Below are 10,949 nucleotides of genomic sequence, written 5' to 3'. Positions count from 1 at the left end.
TATCAAATAAAGTTATATCTGTGCTTAAATTTCTATTGAATGTTGTCGCTAAGCAATATTTTCTAATTCCGGTGAAGAGTATTCTCCCATAATGTCAGTTGACAGGTTGGCGTTTATATTACTGTACTATTTAGAAATGAGAGTTGAGAAGGACGAACAAAGAAGAACAATGGCAAACCTGTAATTTCAATATTTATTTGGGGCAAATTAGTAACTAAAATTACACCTATCCTTGTACACGTATGTTATCTTCGTTCATATGGATTGATTTTAGAATACACTCCATAGCTCTATTCTCTCTCTCACACAGACGTCATTTTTCCTTCCCTTCTCTGCTCATAGCCTTAGTGACTCACTAACTGGTCATAGTTTTTAAATTTCTGTGCTTTGGTTCGAGATTGTCTTGTGTTGTTGTATTCCTGAGTTGCGGTAAGTTTTTTCCTTTTCTCTTTATTTTTTATTCTCACGTTCCCTCTTCCAGAGCTCAATTCTCTTGCTCTCTGTTTCTTTCATACACGCTCTGTCACTCATTGTTTCTTCTTTGCTTCAATTGCTCGCCTTTGTTTCTGGTTTTCTTTTCAGAATTGCTCAATTTTGGGTCAAGTATTTTGTCTCTGGCTCACTGTATTTCTGACGAAGAGGTAAAAATTCCTGCTTTGGGGATTTTCCCTCTTTATCTTTAAATGCCATAGGCATATGGCCTGTGTCGCCCAGAATTTTCTTATGGCTATTCTTGAATTACCTGTGCCTTTGGCTCTTGTCTTGATGTATTCTGTACATGCATGTTATCTTCTTAGTGTTTTGTTTCATATCTATTGGTTCTGTCTAAATTGCCTCAAAGGAAGTTCTGATCCGCATGTCTGGGAGATCTGAGAGGGCTGTAGTGGGATATTGTTATGGGGGGTTTTCCCTCTTCTCCTTCGTCCTCCATCACCACTGACCACAAACTGATCTTAGCGAAAGCTTTTGTAGAGTTACCGACCTATTAGCTTTTGTTAACTAATTTTTCACATGTATGTAGTTATTGACTATTTAATGTTTGTCAATTGTCATAAATATACTCAATTTTGAAGCATCTTAAGAGCATGCATGTTTGAAAAGCCATAGAAGCGACTTTTCAGAAAGTCAAAAACTTTGGCCCGGCTATATAGCTAATATAAGTTCATATTGTAAGTGGAAAAAAAATGTTCAATGCAGTGATTGAGGTGGATAACTATATTCTGTGAAGTTGTTGAATCTTTGCTAAATAATTATCCTCGTTAAAAAGTGTACATGCCAAGTAATTTATTAAAGTTATTTTACGGTGAAATGTGTTTGGTCTCATACTGAAGGATCCAAATCTTATTGACTATGCTGAGGGATTAGTATCCCATTTGTATAATTCCATTCAGAGGATATGTGAAACACATTCACATTTCCAAGATGTTGTAAGGGGACCTTCTCTTGTGTCCTCTCTGAAGGATTCATCGCTTCACAGTTCTTTCTGTCAACCTGCATTTGATGTTGATCAAACTATTATAGTTTCTGATGCTTTAGCTCTGGTAACTTCAATTCTGAAGTATGGACTTGCTTCAAGTGATGAAAGATACTTGCCACTTGTAGATCAAGTTAGGTTAAGTATCAAAATCAGATGTCGCACGGGAAGATAGCACTTTCGAGAGCCAACCCTGTCACGAATCATGAATCCTAGGACTTCACCACCACCATCTGAGAGCCAACCCTGTCGCGACACTACCCCAGATAGAATCGCCAGAATCTGACACCTTACGCGCCGTCACGCGCGGCAGAGCTCCGACCAACTCTAACCCACGCGCGGGCGCGTGACGCCTTTCCAGGCCAGATCTCAACTATTTTTCTTCAGACAGCCTCTTCGCGAGACTGATCCGACCCCACCCATCCACCAACCTCCAACTTCCGACCACTTTTGCTATTTTCCGACGACGGAGGTGGCTTTTTCCGGCCAGATTTCACTCCCTCTCACTTTATCTTCTTCAGTCAGTCTCCTAGCGAGGCTTTTGGTTTAGCTATGATGGACTCTACAGAGAGAAGCTCCTACTTCTCCCTAGAATCTAGAAAATTGGAAAACATGTCCTTCATGAAAGCTGCATCTTGGCCAGCCCTAGAACTTGGGGGAAGATGCCAGCGAAAGCTTGACGTAGGGCAGGAGCCGCACTTCTCGCTGTCCGAGGAGCACACTCTCAGGCGTAAAGGTTTCTTGGAATCTTGTTTGATTGGGTCTTTTTCCAAATGGGTTGGTTCTCTAGAGGCTATAAGGAACTAGGCAGCAGAGGCATGGAACGTCAAGGACGGCCTAAAAATATTGCAACTGGGGGACACGCAATATCTCTTTTGATTTGTCGACGAGTCTCAAGCTTCAGAAATCCTTGTCAGAGGAAACATGTGGTTCGATGGGAATTTCTTAAAGTTAGACAGATGGGTGGAGCACGATGGGTGTCTCGACCCTTGTTTCACTGGCAAAACATTGGTGGTCAACATGGTGGGTCTCCCGGTGCATCTCAGGTGTCTTGACCTATTCAAGAAGGTTGGAAAAATCTGTGGGGGTTTTATTGATGTCACTTGTAGCTTACACGATCTCTCGCGAGTAAGGATTGTGGTGAGGAAAGGGGGTAGAATCTCTGTCTCCACTGTGGTGGAAGATGGCTACTTGAGTTATAGGGTTTGGTTGAGCCCTGAATTTTCGTCCTATCTTTATGTCTGTGATATTAGCGGAAGAAAACGGAAGATCAAATAGAAGGGAGGGAAGGGAAAATCAGTCTCTGAGGGGAGGGGAGGGCTCACCGGATCAGTGGACTAAGTTGGAATCAGACGTTAGATCGAGAGGTGACTAGAGGTTTGAATTTGGGAGAAGAAGAAAAAATTTTAACAGGAGGAAAAGACGTGAATTGGTTAGTGATGCGGGCTGGAAAGGCAGAATGGGTCGGTCCTCTTTTAACTATCATAGGGTCGGGCAAGATTTCAGCAAGTATACGCCTCGGCCTCCACACATGGGCCCAGCAACCTTCCCCAATTCTATTAGAATTGATCCAAAGGGGCCCAGATTATATCAAGCTGCGTCCGATAAGGCTCCTAAACATATGGGAGCAGTCACTCCTTCTTTTTCTGCCAATGATGCCTTACACAGTGGTATTTCTTCACCAAGCACTAGTGACCTGCGCCCCTCTTCGGCCACTATTCCAGGGGCAGCACCGGCTAAAGCCGGTGGTGTTATTCCACGGCCCCCACCTCTAATGGACCCAGCTCCATCGCCCCCCATCTCCCCCTGTGCTTAGCTGTGCTGAGGTTACAATACAATCTCCTTACTCTTCTGGGGAGATTGCTGCGCTTGCCCCAATTGATGCCAGTGGCGGGCCAGTAATACCAGTTAATATGCCGCCAAGGGCTCCATCATGATACACTGCCAGAGAGGCATTAATTTCAGAGGTTGGTGCCTCTCAAGGAAACGACGAGATCCACCCAGCACCCAGAGTTCCTATTGCTAGCAATGCTATGGTCTTGCATCCCTCCGGTAGGGGCAAGGAAAAGGTAATTACAGAAGACGCATGTCCAATTTCGTCACAGATTGAAGAAGGGGTATATGTCCTTCTGGATGGAGGATAAACTATTAAACTTTGGGAAGTTATTAGGTGTTTATTTTGAAGGGAAGAAAGATAGGGTGCTAGAACTGTTGAGGGAGATTGAGCAACAACCTTGTTACGAAGGCACAAGGAGGGAGTTGGGTAAAGGTGTTAAGCAAAATAACTTAGGGGATGTAGTGGTGTATCAGAGAAGGGGTCGAGTGTGTGACAGGGAGAAAGGGACCTCAGCTAAGGGGGGTGGAGAAATGGAGGCTATTGTTGCTTATGGAAGTTAAGATCCTTTCATGGAATGTCAAGGGGATGAATGACCCAAACAAAAGAGCCATCATCAAAGTGGGAGTTAGGGAGTGGGGTGCAAACCTAGTTTGTTTTCAGGAGCCCAAAATGGAAGTTTTGTCAGATGTGATCGTGAGAAGTGTTTGGGGAGGTAGTTGGGTGAAATATGACTGGGTCCCAGCAGCGGGAAGTGCCGGGGGCATTCTACTTATGTGGGATGATAGAAGCTTGGAGGTAAAGGAGATTAGGAAGGGAGTTTTTTTCTTAGCAGCTCTCGTCAAAGATAGAGTGAGTGGGGGTAGAATGGGGTTTTGGGGAAGTGTACGGGCCGGTAGGGGAAGGGTCCAAGGTGTCTTTCTGGGAGGAACTGGCCAATATTATGGGATAATGTGACATTCCATGGGTTCTAGGGGGAGACTTTAACACTATTAGATTCCCAGAGGAGAGATTAGGGTGCAATTTGATTCCGAGGGCCATGGAGGAGTTTTCTGACTTCATCAATGATCACTTTCTCATTGATCTTCCTCTGTCAGGGGAAAGGTTTACTTGGGCCAGGGCGGAGGATTCCAACTCAAGGTCTAGACTCTATAGATTTCTGATATCGCCCTCCTGGGATAAGCTGGTGCCGAATGTATTGCAGATTCCTTTACCTAGGCTGACTTCGGATCATTTGCCTATCTTGCTAGATGGATGCAGAGGGAGGGGTGCGTGCTCCCTTCTGATTCGAGAACATGTGGTTGAAAGTGCCAGAATTTGGTGACAAAGTGAAAGAATGGTGGACCAGCTACGAGGTATCAGGCTCACCCTCATTCCGTCTGTCGAAGAAACTCAAATTGCTCAATGGAGATATTATTAGGTGGAGGTCAAAATGAGGGAGCTTATGCATGAATTGGGGGAATTAGAGAGAGGGGAAGGGGCGAGGGAACTAGATGAATCTGAAAAAGTGAGATTGGGGGAGGTTAAGAGGGAAATAGTCGAGTTAGCAATAGCTCAGGAGAATAGTTGGCGACAAAAATCAAGGGCGCTCTGGTTAAAGGAGGGGGATTCAAATACCAAGTTTTTCCACAGGGTTGCGGTTGCAAATCGAAGGAGAAACTTCATAGAGTCCTTAGTTGTGGATGGGGTGAGGATTGAGGGAGAGGAGGAGGTAAAAGGGCGATAGTGGGGGTTTTATGAGAGCTTATACAAAGAGGAAGTTGGTTGGAGGCCTACTTGGGGGAATAGAGTTCAACCACATAGGGGAGGGAGACAATGAGTGGCTAGAAAGAGCTTTCGAGGAGGAGGAGGTGCACGATGCTGTGTCGAGTTGTGCTGGTGATAAGGCTCCCGGGTCTGATGGTTTCTCCTTGGCCTTATTACAGCTCTGCTGGGACACTATTAAGGGGGAGTTGATGGAAGCTATCGAATATTTCCATGTGAATGGTGCTTTCGAGAGAAGCATCAATGCTTCTTTTATTACCATTGTGTCTAAGAAAGAAGGTGCATCTTGTATCAGAGACTACATGCCTATCAGTCTATTGGGGAGCATTTACAAGATTATTAAGAAAGTGCTCTCCAACAGACTCAAGAAGGTTCTTGATGTGTCTGTTTCATCCTCCCAGAATGCGTTTGTGGAAGGTAGGCAGATCCTGGATGCTGCTCTGGTGGCAAATGAACTTATAGACTCCAGAAGGAAAAATAGAGAACCCGGCTTACTGTGCAAGTTGGACCTTGAGAAGGCTTTCGACCATGTCAATTGGGAGTTCCTGAACTTTATTATGAAGCGGATGGGGTTTGGGGAAAGATGGAGGGTATGGATCAAGTTCTGCATTTCCTCAGTCAGATTCTCTGTCCAGGTTAATGGTAGCCCGTGTGGTTTCTTTGGCAGCTCCAGGGGGCTCAGGCAAGGTGACCCCCTATCCTACATGCTATTCATTTTAGATCAGGATGCTCTGAGTAAAATGATAGATCGTGCGGCGAGTGGAGGCTTCTTGAGAGGATTCTCAGCTCCGATCGGGGTGCTCAGTGCCCGAAGGGTCTCTCATTTGCTTTCTGCGGATGACACCCTGGTTTTCTGTGATGCCGATATGGATCAGTTGACCTGCCTGAAGCAGGTACTACAGTGTTTTCAGATAGTATCAGGACTCAAAATCAACCTCGGCAAGTGTTAGATTTTCCCGGTGGGTGAGGTTGCTAACATTGATGCTTTATCTCATGTTCTCAGATGCAAGTTGGGCTCTCTTCCCACTACTTACCTGGGTCTACCATTGGGCGCTTTGCAAAAGGATACTACGGTTTGGAATCCAGTCATTGAAAGGGTTGAAAAACGATTAGCAGGCTGGCAGAAACGGTACTTGTCAAAAGGCGGTAAGGAAGTGCTTATCAAAAGTACTTTGTCGAGTATCCCTACCTATTACTTATCCATGTTGCAAGCACTTGTCAGCATTACAGAAAAACTGGAGCGGCTTCAAAGGAATTTTCTTTGGGATGCGGCAGATGGAACTAGAAAGTTTCATCTAGTGAATTGGCAGACAGTCACTTCCCCAAAGAAGTGGGGTGGACTTGGAGTAAAAGATCTCAGGGTATTCAACAAAGCTTTGATGGGGAAGTGGCTGTGGAGATTCGGGGTAGAAGAGCATGCTCTATGGAAGGAGGTCATGGCAGAAAAGTACGATTCCACGGGAGGGGGTTGGAGGACCAAGGCAATCACAGCACCGTTCGGGTGTGGCATGTGGAGGAACATCATGAAGAACTGGGAAGCTTTCTATGGCAACATCACTTACAGGGTGGGAGATGGAAGGAGAATCAGCTTTTGGAATCACAGGTGGTGTGGAGAGGATACTCTGAGGGTCTCTTTCCCCCACGTCTTCAGAGTTTCAAACCAGAAGGAATTGATTGTCCAACAGATTCGCAAGGAGCATGAAGGAGGGATAGTATGGGACCTCTCTTTTAGAAGGAACATGCAAGATTGGGAGATTGCGGAGCTCCAAAATTTGTTGGCACTGCTATACGGGCAAGACATGCCCCATCCATCTTGCGATTCTTGGAGATGGGGGTTGCATGGCGATGGCTTGTTCACCGTAAAGTTCTTTTACCAGAGTATGTTGGTGAGAGAAGAGGCTACTTTTTCATACTCATCGATCTGGATTCCTAAGGCGCCCAGGAAGGTGTGCTTCTTTGCATGGCTAGCAGCGAGGGGAGTGATTTTGACAGCTGAAAATCTGCGAAAGAGAGGAATTACACATGTTAGTTGGTGCTACATGTGTAAAAGCTGAGGGGAAGAAGTGGATCATCTTATGCTGCATTACCCTGTGTCCTGGGGTTTGTGGAGGGCAATCCTGAATCTTTTTGGTGTTCAATGGGTGATGCCAAACACTGTAAAGGAAATGCTATATAGCTGGGCCGGTTTCCGTAGAAGAAGCAAGCAAAAGGCGTGGAAGTTCGCCCCGTTAGCTCTATGTGGTTAGTCTGGGGAGAGATAAATAGGAGAGTTTTTGAGGGTATTGAGTCTCCGTTTTCACATCTTAAGAATAGTCTTTATCTTTGATCGCTTTTTGGTGCACATATATAGCCCCTACTTGTGTAGAAGATTGGACGTCTTCTGTAGAGAATCATGTTCTGATGTAAATTTTCTACTTTTTTGTATACTTCTTGTATGCGGGAGTTTTTCCTCCCTTTTGATTAATACAATTTACTTTATCAAAAAAACTATATTTTGTAATACTTCAATTAGTTGCTGGAAGCTACTGCCTTTTTGGAAAACTGAAAATCAAGAAAAAAGGAAAAGAAAACACCGTTAGTGTTAATTGGTCCTTATGCATGAGGGAGACGACATTACCACCACCGACCAAGCTTAATGTCAGAATGAATAAATTGTTCATATTGGTCCATATTGACATATTTTTTGGCACATTTCTCTTCAAAGGCAATCCCTTTTATTCTTTCATAATGGTTTAGTTTAATATTATAAGATGCAAAAAGACAATTTTCGTTACTCTTCGTTAGTGTACATGCAGATTTTGCTTCTTCCTGTGTGGTATTTCAGGAAGTTGAAAGAGGAAGTCGAGAAAGACGAAGAGCTAGATTGAAACATCATACGAAGACCCTAGAGCGCGTAGTAATTTCTCCACTTAAAGGTTTCTTTTAACTATCCTTTTAGTTGTATTATACTACATTTTCCTCATAACTTGCAGTAGTCTTCTTATTGTTGGATGTATTAAATCATCCCCGATTCTGCTGAAAGTGAACAATTTTTAAGTTGGTTTTAACATGTGTGCTTGTGGCTTAACGAGAAACTCATTTATGTTGGAAGAGCAAAATATGTATACGAATTGGTCAAAGATTTCTCATTAGATGATGGCCTTTATATTTCTCTTTAGTGCATTGAGTCAATCTTTTTTTTTTGTGTATGTGTGTGTGTGTATAGAGCGAGAGAGAAGCTTTTATCGAGTACTACACATTGACTACTTGATACACCAATGATTGCATCGTCCTTCGGAACTTAGAGCAGAAAAGAACATACCTAAGCAATTCTTTGCTGAATCAAAAAGAAAAGGCGTACTTAAGCCTTTAACTTGAGAAGATTGACAAATTGAGAATTTTTCAGAATTTAATGTGTAGTTTACAAGTAACAATTGTAAAATAACACTATCCAGGTCTATGGTAGAATAAGATAAATTTTGGACATTATTTCCCTTTGTTTTTGTGTAGCTTTTGGATTACCTTCTCCCATTGACTGCTCTATAAAATTGTGCAAAGTTTTGCATCCTTCTCTCTTTATGTTGCCTAATGGCAGTCGGACATTGAAATTTCTTGGTTGAACCTTCTGCTTACCTACTACACTAATGTGCCTTTCACTTGCATCTTTCATGATATTGGCTACACTTTTAGAGGTAACAGATGGTGAGCATTGTTATTGGTCTGAATTTGCTGCTTAAGGTACCGTATCAGTGGAAAATATTGTTCAGCTGTATGGTTGTTCCTTCAGTTGTCAATGGCATTCATTTATCTGTTAATAATTTTTTTTTGTTGCATCAGTTTTTCTCGACTTCAGTGAAAGCTTCAGCCTAAAAGTTTGACGCCTTAGATGGAATAGCAATGGACAAATATTTGCTCCACTAATTTCTGAACTTACAAATTCTAAAGAATATGATCTGCTTTATTTTTCGTGAAACATGATTTTTCTTGGGAAATGAAAGTAAATGACTGGATTATAAAGGTGAAAAAGGAAATGATTCAACCAAATATAAAGAAGTTATTAACTTATGACTTAAAGAGGTAACTCTATTATTTTAATGTATATTGCCTCTTTCAATCTCTCGATGAAAGCACAAAGAAGGTAGTTACATAAAATAAATAAATTCTGCGAAAAACTGCCCAATATTTCTCCATTAAGCATGGAGTGAAGCAATCAAGAAGCAGGAGAGAGAAAGAGAGAGCAAGTCTCACCTTCAAAAGCGGAGCTAGAATTTCAAGTTTATGAGTTCGGCATCCTAATCGTTTTAAGTTACTGGATTCTAAATTAATAATCCATACATATTCAATGAATTTTCTAAGATAAATATATGGTTCAAACCAAAGTTACTAGGTTCGGCCGAACCCGTTTTCCGTACTCTAGCTCCGCCCCTACTCGCCTTTGTGCACTTTTTTTTACCCCGGATAGCGTCGGTGGTTCCCGCACTTGCTGAAAACAAAAACGAAAGAAGGTCAAACTACATTTATAGAAACGGGAAACTGAAGATCAAAACACAAATGACAGAAGGAAGAAGGAAAAAAATATGAAAGCAAAGGAAAAAGCTATTCATTAAGGAAATCAGGCTGTGAGGAAGGAATTTGGCATATATCTAACAGGTTAGCTGTGGAAAAATATCAATTCATACTATCGAAGAAGCATTCTTTCAGCAGAAGTTGAAATTATTATTTAGAATCATACTTGTTAATCGAAGGAGGAGAAGTCCAACCAATCAACGCACACAACTTGATAAAACCCAATTGAATATCACTGTCAATTTTCTATCAAATCCCATAATTAGAATTAGATAAATTTCCCTTGTTATTTTAGTATTTATAGTTTCAAAGATCCCATCCTACATATCATTCAAGGTGCTTCTGAAAGGAGGACTCTCAAAATTCCTGTATGATTAGCTTATCAGAATTCAGTGCTTTACAATTTGATGAAATGATGATCGTTTCTGTCTGAACAAATTTTAACTCCAACTCACCTCACTTGATCTTCATTGGTTGGTACTATCAAAGGAACTAAGGTTTGAAATTTACCAACATAAGAATAGTCTTTAGCATAACTCAATCTAAATGCAAACAGTGAGTACCAAAAAATAGACATTAAATACACATTCATTAAAATGGAAATAAACAGATATCAACTCCTTAAGATTATACATCTTTATTTATGAAGATAAATGGTACTTAAGTGATTTCACTTGGTCAATATAAGCAAGAGCATATATGTAGACTTGTTACATGTCAATCGATCCTTCTATCCTACATGCATATGCAAGTCAAAGTTAGATGATACATACATTTATATCCATATGCAAGTCAAAAGGCAATACATTTTGGTCGAATACCATCACTCCACCCAATTTAAACATCAATGATCTTCTCTATGTTAGTGGAGGGTTTCAATATTAAACGTACTGGCTTTTGTACCCAGTTTGTTGTGATGTCACTCTGTCTGTGAAATATGTAGCTATGTGAAAATAAAATTTTGGTCAGATTACAGTTGAGGTTGTATCCAATTCTTATCACTTTTAAATTTTCCACTATCGAAATAGTGATACTCTGAAATTTGAATTTTTCCCCATTTTCTTCGATAATTTCTCATATTCAACTTTTGAATGATTACCCGAAAATACATTTGTCAATCTTTTAGCTTTGTGAAAATTGTTCTATTTCTTGAAATGGGTTGACTTCAGTTTTAGTATCATCATTCATGTAGATGCGCTTTGCTATTGAGTCTTGCTTCACTGATCTCTCTTAGTCTCTTTGTTATTGAGTCTCGCTTCAGTGATCCCTTTCAGTCTATCCAGAAGAATGACAAATTATTTGCATTAAAGTGGATGAAGGAAAAGCATGACT

The sequence above is a fragment of the Nicotiana tabacum genome, chromosome 24 (assembly GCF_000715075.1).
Source record: "Nicotiana tabacum cultivar K326 chromosome 24, ASM71507v2, whole genome shotgun sequence".
Classification (NCBI taxonomy): domain Eukaryota; kingdom Viridiplantae; phylum Streptophyta; class Magnoliopsida; order Solanales; family Solanaceae; genus Nicotiana; species Nicotiana tabacum.
This window is presented reverse-complemented; position numbering follows the sequence as displayed.